Here is a 9,793-nt window from a genome sequence, read left to right as displayed (position 1 = left end):
TGTAAGGTTGGCCATTGCAGCTGGTGTAATAGGTTTGTTACACTAGTGGTTCGGTGGTAGTCACCAGTAGCAAATCTTGCTGCCCTACGTTGTACCATTTCCAGGTTGTGGATATTGTTTGCTGTGTGTGGATCCCAAATGATGCTTCAGCTTGCATACTCCATCTGTGGTCTCACAAGGGTCTTGTAGCAGAGTTCCTTGGTCTTTCGTGGGCATTGGGATATATTTCTCTGTAGAAAAGCCCTGGTGTTGATGGCTTTTCTTACTACTTGGTCTATGTGAATAGTCCAGTTTAGTTTGTGGTGGATGTTGGCCCCCAGATGTTTTGCACATTCTACTTCCTCTAAGACATGACCATGGATGATATATGGCCGTCTAATTGGTTTCCTCTTGTTGGTAATGTGGATGACTTGGCACTTTTTGGGATGAAATTCCATGAGCCAATCATTCTCCCATTCTTGTAGGGTTTCCAGATCTTCTTGTAGTAGTTCTGCATCTTTGGTGTTTTTTATTTCCCTGTACAAGACGCAGTTATCGGCAAAGAGTCTGACTGATGATTTGTTGACTGTGTAATCTGGAAGGTCGTTAGTATAAAGTAGAAAAAGGATGGGCCCGAGGACACTGCCCTGAGGAACTCCTGATTGGACAGGTGCAGCATAGGATTTACCGTTTTCGAGAACGACATGTTGTGTTCTTTCGTTTAGAAAGTCTTCAATCCAGCTATGGAGACTGCCCCGTATTCCGTAGTGATGTAGTTTATGCATAAGTCGCTTATGTGGAACCTTGTCGAAAGCCTTGGAGAAATCCAGGAGGATGACATCTGTTTGTCCCGTGTTATCGACTGTTTTGGCTAGATCCTGGATAGTGATTATGAGTTGAGATTCACAGGATCTGTGTTTACGGAAGCCATGCTGTGCGTCTGTTAGTATGGTGTGTTTCTCTAGGTGTTTCATAATGCTGCTCGTGATTATGTGCTCCAGCATTTTACAGGTGATGGATGTGAACGAGACACGTCTGTAGTTTTCAGGGCGGTTCTTAACACCTTTCTTAAATATAGGAACTACGACTGCCTTCTTCCATTCCTTTCGGATCGCTCCTTGGTTAATGGATGCCTGGAAAAAGACTATGAAGACTGGTACTATTTCAGAGCCTATGAACTTTAACAGTCTAGCTGACAATCCATCTGGTCCAGTAGCTTTATGGATTTTAAGGCCTTGAAGTAGTTTTAATACACCTGGTTCTGTGATGTTAATGTTAAACATATTCGGGAACGTCTGTTTACCCATTGGTTTGATGTTGTCTTCTGGTTCGTTGGAGTTAAATACTGATGAAAATTGGTTGTTCAAGATGTTCGCTTTTGCCGTTGGTTCTGAGTATGTAAGGCCATCTGTTGCTTTAAGTGGTGACTCCAGTCATCTTCACCTTCCCGTACCTAGAATTTACAAAACTGGTTTTGGCAGATATCTCAATTTTACCTCGGCAGGATGTTTACTTTAATTTAACATGTTAGTTGTTCCCAAATAATATCTCAGTCAGACTTCATAAAATTGACATTTTACAGTTTTATAGTCAATACTGTGTTTTAAATATTTTCAAGCGTCTGACGTATTTAAACAGTAAAAAAGCGAGACTTGTATTTGCTGTTTTGTCATTGGTGGCTTCAGCAGCATGGTCAACAATGTGTTAGTTTGTGATTAGGTCCATTTATGGAGCACAACTTGTAAGGGGGCAATGATATTTGGTATGTAGTTGTATACGCATTGGCATATCTCGTTTCCATGGAGATTATTTGGCCTTGCCCAATCAGTCATGATCTACTGACTGAAACTTTCGTTAACTTTACATGTTCTATATACAATTGAGAATGGAAATGGGGAATATGTAGAAGATACAACAACCCGACCAAAGTGCATTTTGTTATTATGTCACTTTAAGAGGAACCACTTGTAGTATATCAATGATATAAAGATGCATTAGTATTAGCACTTCTCATTTTCATGAACGTTATTCAACCCCTCCATGTGTCCTGTTCTATTGACTAAGACGCTTTAGCTCATCTGACATGCATTAGTTAAATTAAGAAGAACCACTGGTGGTAGGTCAATGATATTTCAAATGTAGATACATTAGCATTGGGACCTCTAATTCCCATAGAAACTATTTGGTTGCTTTCAGACATTATTTATTGATTTTGATTGTTATGCATAGTTGATATGTTTAATTTGTGATTAGATCAGTTTAAGAATAGTTCAAAGATTCCTTTTCTATGTATGTTGGCGTTTGTTTTTATTGCACTACAGTGGTTCTGTTCCGTTGTTTTCCTGTTTTAGTTGACGTATTTCCCTCGATTATATGGCCCAACCCCTCATCATGGTTCATTGACTTTGAAACTTATATATTTTTTTAATATTTTATTAAGTTTGTGTGTAGGTTATTGTAAAGGTAACTACTTAAGATAAGTCAATATCTTTTGGTATGCAGTTTTATACTCATTTTGATTTTGATATCTTTAGTCTTATCGATGGCACTTGGTCCCATGTTTTGAATAGAAGCCATGTCTTTGATAAAACAGAATGAATTTTATTGTTTAGTGCTTCTGCTTAGGATGTATTGTCTATAATTTGTAAATTTACATTGTGTGTTGATACACCACTACTATCCCCTTTGTTGACTCTGCAATGCTCCAGAATTGTTTGGTGATTCATCTTTAATTTATAGTAAGTTAAACAGGTAGTTGTAGTTTTTTTTATGGTTCTTTTATACAATAGTTGTTTCCGGCACATAGCTCTCATCATATCTTTCGTGATTCAGGGGTTGTTCCATCTACTCGTGCATGTTTTCTGTGGTATGCGTTCGTCCATAAGTGATGTAAAAAGAGTCATCCGGTTTTGTCTAATGCTTAGTCCGTTGCTGTGTGTATTACATTTTAATGTTGTGTCGTGTCTCCTCTTATATTTAATGCGTTTCCCTCAGTTTTAGTTTGTTACCCCGATTTTGTTTTTTGTCCATAGATTTACGAGTGTTGAACAGCGGTATACTACTGTTGCCTTTATTTCTTAAATGTATGTTGAGTCCTCTAATTTATGTACTATTTTGTTGTTAAAGATTATGTTCGTTTGTGATATAATGAATGATCTCATTATCACTAGGCTGTACTGTTGTTGCCGTCTGATTGAATATGCATCTTTCCACTGAGTATCATGGATGTTTAAATATCCTGTTATCACTATATTGGGCAGGTTTTGGTTGTTGGTGAGTCTTGCAAGTAGTAGTGATATAGCTTCATTGTTTGATTGTCTACAGACACATCCTATGTATAGGGGTTTCACTCATATTACAATTGAAATCTGTGTATTTGAGCGGTCATTTTCTCTTGTACAAATAGTGAAGCATATGACTAATAGTGACAGGACACACAATGTTAAGGTACGTGTCTACATATTGATTTTCATGAAGATTTTAGAGTTGTGAAATAATTTATCATGATTTTTTTCTGCCCGTTTCATATTTCCAGTTAGTTTGACATTCATCATTTTATAAACTTTAGAAGTACTCGTGGTTGTAAGTCACGATAAATGTGTGTTAACAAATGATATAATCTACTATTAAAGAACTTATTATAAACTTTTGTACTGACATATATGAAAAGAGTGGTATTAACTAATTTTGGATGTTTAAGATAAATTACGTGCTTTTGCTGGTCCTTTTACTTCTGTTGACAGTTTTGACTTTTCAACTTTTTCTATTTAATTAAATGTTCGTTTGGTAAATCTGAATGCAAATTTATTTGATGCAACTCATTAAAATCCTTCTCTAATGAGAAAGGTAAATATGCTAGATATACTTGGAGCTGTTAATTTTTTCCTTGATTATATTTATGTACGTTTAGGCAAAATAGTTTATCGACAGATTGTAGGTATTCCTTTGGGTACTAATCGTGTCCCTTTAATAGAAAACTTATTTTTGTACTGTTATTAATCACAGTTTATGACCAATCTCAGTAAAGACCCGTCTTAATTGCATTTAATTGATAAATTCAACAACACTTAATGTTATCTGGATGCTATTTTTTCATTAATTAAGAATTTTCTAAATATATTGCCGAAATTTACCCAAAGGAACTAACTTTCAATCAATTAAATGTAAACACTAATAACTGTCCTTCCTGTCCTAGATTTAGATATTTCAGTTGGGAAACTCCACACTCAAATTTACGACAAAATGGACGATTTGTCGTTCCCTATTGTTAATTTTCCTTTTTCTGACGGTGGTGTTCCTTTGTTACCATATTACGGTTTTATATTTTTCGCAACTCGTTCGCGTTCGCTATTGTCGTGTCTGTTGTGAGGTTTTAGATTTTAACGTTAACGTTTTCTATGTGCTACTGGTAAATAATCAAGCCAGGGATTTCGTTAACACAAATTTCTTCCATAGACATAAAGATTTTGTTTTGAAGTTTGTTTGTACCTGTAAAAACTTATTTCAAACACATTTTTACGGAGATTCAGTTTACTGTGCCTGAAAATTTAGAATCCTGGCAAACTTGTCGGTCCTTTACATAAACTTATTCTAATTTAACACTGTCATACGAATTTTAGATATTGTTTTTAATGATATTTATATTGATTTTGTTGTCAGTAAATTAAACGTAAACTAAATATCATTGTCATATACATGTACACTTTCATGGATCAACAGTCTGTCGATTCCTGTATCTTGGCATTGCACACGGTTATGTTTTTTCTCTGACTGATGATCACGTCTTTACCATTGGATGTTGGGTGTGTACTGACTGATAATTTAGTGTTTGATGCATGCTTTTATTATTAGTTATAATTGGCTTTGATCTAGCTGTTAGTAAAAAGTAAAATCACAAAAATACTAAACTCCGAGGAAAAACGGAAAAGTCCCTAATCAAATGGCAAAGTCACACGCTTAAACACATCAAACGAATGGATAACAATTGTCATATTCCTAACTTGGTAAAGGCATTTTTTTATGTAGAAAATGGTGGATTGAACCTGGTTTTATAGCTAGCTAAACCTCTCACTTGTATGACAGTCGCATTAAATTCCATTATATTGACAACGATGCGTGAACAAAACAAACAGACTAAATAGGTAAAAAGGTTAGAAAAGGAGTCAACATTGTATTATTATCTTAATCACTATAAAACACACAAATGTAACAAAGAAGCACAAAATCTGATGCAAAATCCACTCAAAGGATTGAAATATTTTAAGTATAGGACCGAATACTTACCCTGATAGGCACATGGTTAGATTACCATTAACTTTTCGTCACAAAGATATAAAAAAAATTTATCGTTCAAAGTTTGACGGAATGCATACGTATAGAGTCGCGTTAAATGGATATCACAAAAAAGACTAAACAGTAAAAGTAATATAAATAAATACAAATTAAAGCACTGCGAGTACTCTCAGATCTGTACTAAGTGTCTATTTGTTGTTGAGATGTTTAAGTACTTATCCACGTCCACTCTGCGTTTTTGTTATATGTATTTCTATTTGTATCCATCTGATGAGTTAAACCTTTTTCAATTGATTTTTACAGTTCGTTCCTGAGTTACGCTGTTGCACCACTGTCTCTGGATCCCGCTAACATGTTGAACTCTGTATGTATGTGCCTGTCCCATGTCAGAAGCCTGTAATTCAGTGGTTGTCGTTTGTTGCTGTGTTACAATTTGTTTTGCATGTGTGATTTCGGGGCGTTTAAAGCTGACTATGCCGTATATAATTGAGAATGGAATGGTGAATGTGTCAAAGAAACAACAACCCGACCATAGAACAGACAACAGCAGAAGGTCACCAACAGGTCTTCAATGCAGCGAGATATTCCAGCACCCGGAGGTGTTCTTCAGCTGGCCTCTAAACAACTATATATACTAGTTCAGTAATAATGAACGCCATACTAAACTCCAAATTGTTCACAAGAAACTACAATCAAAAATAATACAAAACTAACAAAGACCAGAGGTTCCTGACTTGGTATAGTATAGTATATTATTGAAGACCGTTCGGTGACATACAACTGTTACTTTTTGTGTCATTAGATCTCTTGTGAGTCGAGGGTTTTCTCATTGGCAGTCATACCACTTTTTCTTTGATATGAATTAGACAGCAATTATATTTTATTGACCAATTAAAAATCCAGAAAATGTCGAGTATCCGCTACCGTGAATTATCTGTTGACTCTGTCCTTTCATGTGACGGACAAATACAACATCGCCTTGGATGCACCAAACTACTGTATTAATTGTTGCTGATATTCCTGAAGCAGATCCATAATTGCTACCTAAAATTTGTTGATTTTTTACTATCTGGGCATGTAGATTTCCAGAAGGGGTAAACATGGTAAGGGAAAATTGGTAAAGACCTGTCCTTGGAATAGTAAACACCCCTGTGCTGTTGTTATAGCTGTGAGAAGTATCGGTAACGGTTTTGTCGAAGTCTATAATTTGAAGCTGTCCAAGGGTTGTGTGGGAACTTAATGTTGTGCAAAACCCGACAGGTGTACTAGTTGAGTCTACTGAAAGGAAATAAACTGCACAGTAATAAATCATTAAGAATGTTATACATTTTTTGTATTCTTTTTCTGCTTAGAATACTAAATGTTACGAGTCAAATGGTACCATACTTATTACAGTAATGTGAAATCATTCAAAATATGGATATGTACATCATACAATTATGTCACTTTTTTAAAGAACAAATATCATTCAAAGACGCAGTAGGTATTATAGTAAAGTGAGTCGATCGTTATGACCATCATGTGATGGACGACAGTTCAAGGTTCCAATTGAAAAAAAGGTATTTTAGATACATTACGGACTGAACTATAAACATGCTGTTACGGGGGTTCATATTGAATTAATTTACAATGAGGATGTCACTTTTCCTATGCTTTGCATCGGATTTAAGTTATAGTTATTGACCAAGCAAGTCGGTATATAGAATTTAGTCTGCACAGCTCAGGTGACCCTTATTGACCCGAACGACGTAGGAGTTCGGGTTAAATAATAAAATTAACGGTACCAATTTTCTTACACCAGGTGCGCATTTCGACAATACATGTCTCTTCAGTGATGCTCGTGGCCAAAATATTTGAAATCCAAAGCTTATATAAAAGATGAAGAGCTATAATCCAGAAGGTCCAAAAAGTATAGCCAAATCCGTGAAAGGAATCAGAGCTTTGCATGAGGGAGATACATAACTTATAATAATTTCTATAATTTTGTAACAGCAAATTTTAATAACACAAAAAATCCGTATTTTCATGCCATTCGGTACTGGCTACTGGGCTGGTGATACCCTCGGGGACTAATAGTCCACCAGCAGAGGCATCGACCCAGTGGTGTCACCCTGAGCTCGTGCAGATTAAATTCTATAGACCGATTTGATTGGCCAATAACTGTTTTAACACATGACGTCATTAATTTACGTGAACGTTTTAGATGTGGACGATATTCCGCATGCCACGGAACCTAGGAAAGTTTATTGTAGGATAAAGAAAGGGGAAAATACGACTTCATTGGTAAGTTTTAAATTGAAACTTTTGTTTGGGTTTAGACTTATTATAAAATTGCGATTTAATGATAGACTTTTTTTAATGTTTCTGTTAAATCTATTCCCAATTTTTATTTAATAAGTGACGATTAAGACTTTGACAAATTGAGTACTTTCAAATCGTTGTATGAAAAAAAAAATCATAACTGAAAGGGTTTTTGAGTTTGGATTAATTGCTTTTGAATTCCTTTTTATCAATGATATGCTTTAATAGAGAAAGATAAACCGAGGAAGATGTTATACTACCTAGATTTTAAATGTTGAATAAACAGAAAATCCAGCTAATCTCCCTGTTTTAAAACAAAATTAAATATGACCCCCTTTAAATTCGATCCAAAAATATGGGGAATAGATATTCAAAAAGTCGTTATAAATTACATTAAGTCTAAAACTAATTCAAATAAGATTTCTTTTATTCGGATATTCTTAGATACATTTCTTTTTTGGCGGAAATTACAAAAAAATTGTTTTAACTGTCTTTCTGACTTTGAAACACTGATTTAAGATTTATGTTGTACGCAAAATATAGTAAAACATTTTAAGCTGAGATGAAAAAAAAGGAATAAGAAACCTTTCTTTTTTCCTATTTTGAAACTACGATGTTTGTACTAAGTTCAAATTTAGTCTCGCTACACTCGGTGATAATTTTTTTAATTTGATAGCATAACGCCCCTTGCAAAATCAAGGAATCGCCCCTAAAGGTAAAAATATATTTGAACTGTGCAGTATATCTGAGAAAGTTAATGCACACCTTTGCTGTGCATTATCCAGATTATAGCACAGTAAGAACAAAGAGATTTTACCCATGTCATGTGTTGAAGAAGATTGATGTTTAATATTAACAATTGACGTTCAAGTCTATAATTTTGTATACTATATGCTAAACACAATATTATTCTTATCATTATTATTTTTGCAATGTATTTATTGCCACAAACTGTATATATCAATAATCATAGTAAGCAAGTCCATAGTACATCAGCAAAATCGAGACAAGTACATATAGAATGAAATTCAAAACAGTGTGGCTGTGGCCATTGATTGACACATTAAATTCATCCATTGACTGGGACAATTTAGGTGAACGTTTGTAAGTAACGACCACTGCTCACTATGTATTTTTTAAAGACACTTGAACTATGGAGTCACCAAAGGTTCTCAACACCTTAATAAAGTAATTCGAAAAATTAATCAGAAATAACACGATGTTTTGATTTATATCAATTATATAAATCAAAACATAAAGGTTATTCCTGATTAATTTTTCGAATTACTTTATAATTAAAGGTGTTAAGAAACCTTTGGTGACCCCACAGTTTAAATGTCTATCGTAGGTACGTCGTGAACAGTGGTCGTTACAGACAAACGTTCACGTAAATTGTCCCAGTCAATGGATGAATTTAATGTGTCAATCAATGGCCACAGCCACACTGTTTTGAATTTCATTCTAGTTGATATTTTGAATCATTTTACAAACTTATAAGTAAATGATAATAATGTTAAAAAAGAAAATCTAACCTAGGCAGTATGGATTCTTATCATTAAACTGACAGTCAATTTTTAAACAAATTAGTATTAAGTTATCTAAAAATATCCATAATCACAGAAAAAAAAGTTTACATCCCGTAAAACGAGATAATTACCTGACTTTTGAAGTCTGTTGACTGTTTCCGTCAAGGATTGTATTTGACTATCTTTTTCTTGCATTCTTAATTCAAGTTGATGAAATCGGTAATCAACATCATTCACAAGCAGTCTACGATTTTCCGACCAAACGAGTGAATATAAAATTAAAAAGACACAAAATCTGAAACATGCCATTATGACCGTGTGTTCTTGTGAAGACTTTTGAAGAAGATAAGAAAATTGATAACACTTGACATGTAGATTTACTTCACAAGATAAACATTACGTCCCCGAAGGTTTCACCAGCCTAGAAGTCAGTACTTCGGTGTTGACATGAATGTCAATTATATATATATATATAAAGAAGATGTAGTATGATTGCCAATGAGACAACTCTCCACAAGAGACAAAAATGACACAGAAATTAACAACTATAGGTCACCGTACTGCCTTCAACAATGAGCAAAGACAATACCGCATAGTCAGAGTATCACCAGCCTAGTAGTCAGCACTCTGGTGTTGACATGAATATCAATTATATGGTCATTTCAATAAATAAACTATTTGCAAAAGTATGAGTT

The 9,793-nt window shown here is 34.5% G+C and overlaps 1 long non-coding RNA gene across 1 annotated transcript; it reads right to left on the bottom strand.

The window, feature by feature from the left end:
• Positions 1 to 6,133: 6,133 nt before the first annotated feature.
• Positions 6,134 to 9,429, bottom strand: LOC143047045 (uncharacterized). The gene is made up of 2 exons (XR_012969380.1): positions 9,230 to 9,429; positions 6,134 to 6,549 (listed from the first exon to the last, which is right to left on the bottom strand). It is a non-coding gene; the product is annotated as an uncharacterized LOC143047045 (long non-coding RNA).
• Between the last annotated feature and the right edge of the window lie 364 nt (positions 9,430 to 9,793).

Source organism: Mytilus galloprovincialis, chromosome 9 (assembly GCF_965363235.1).
Source record: "Mytilus galloprovincialis chromosome 9, xbMytGall1.hap1.1, whole genome shotgun sequence".
Lineage (NCBI taxonomy): Eukaryota > Metazoa > Mollusca > Bivalvia > Mytilida > Mytilidae > Mytilus > Mytilus galloprovincialis.
This window is presented reverse-complemented; position numbering and strand designations above follow the sequence as displayed.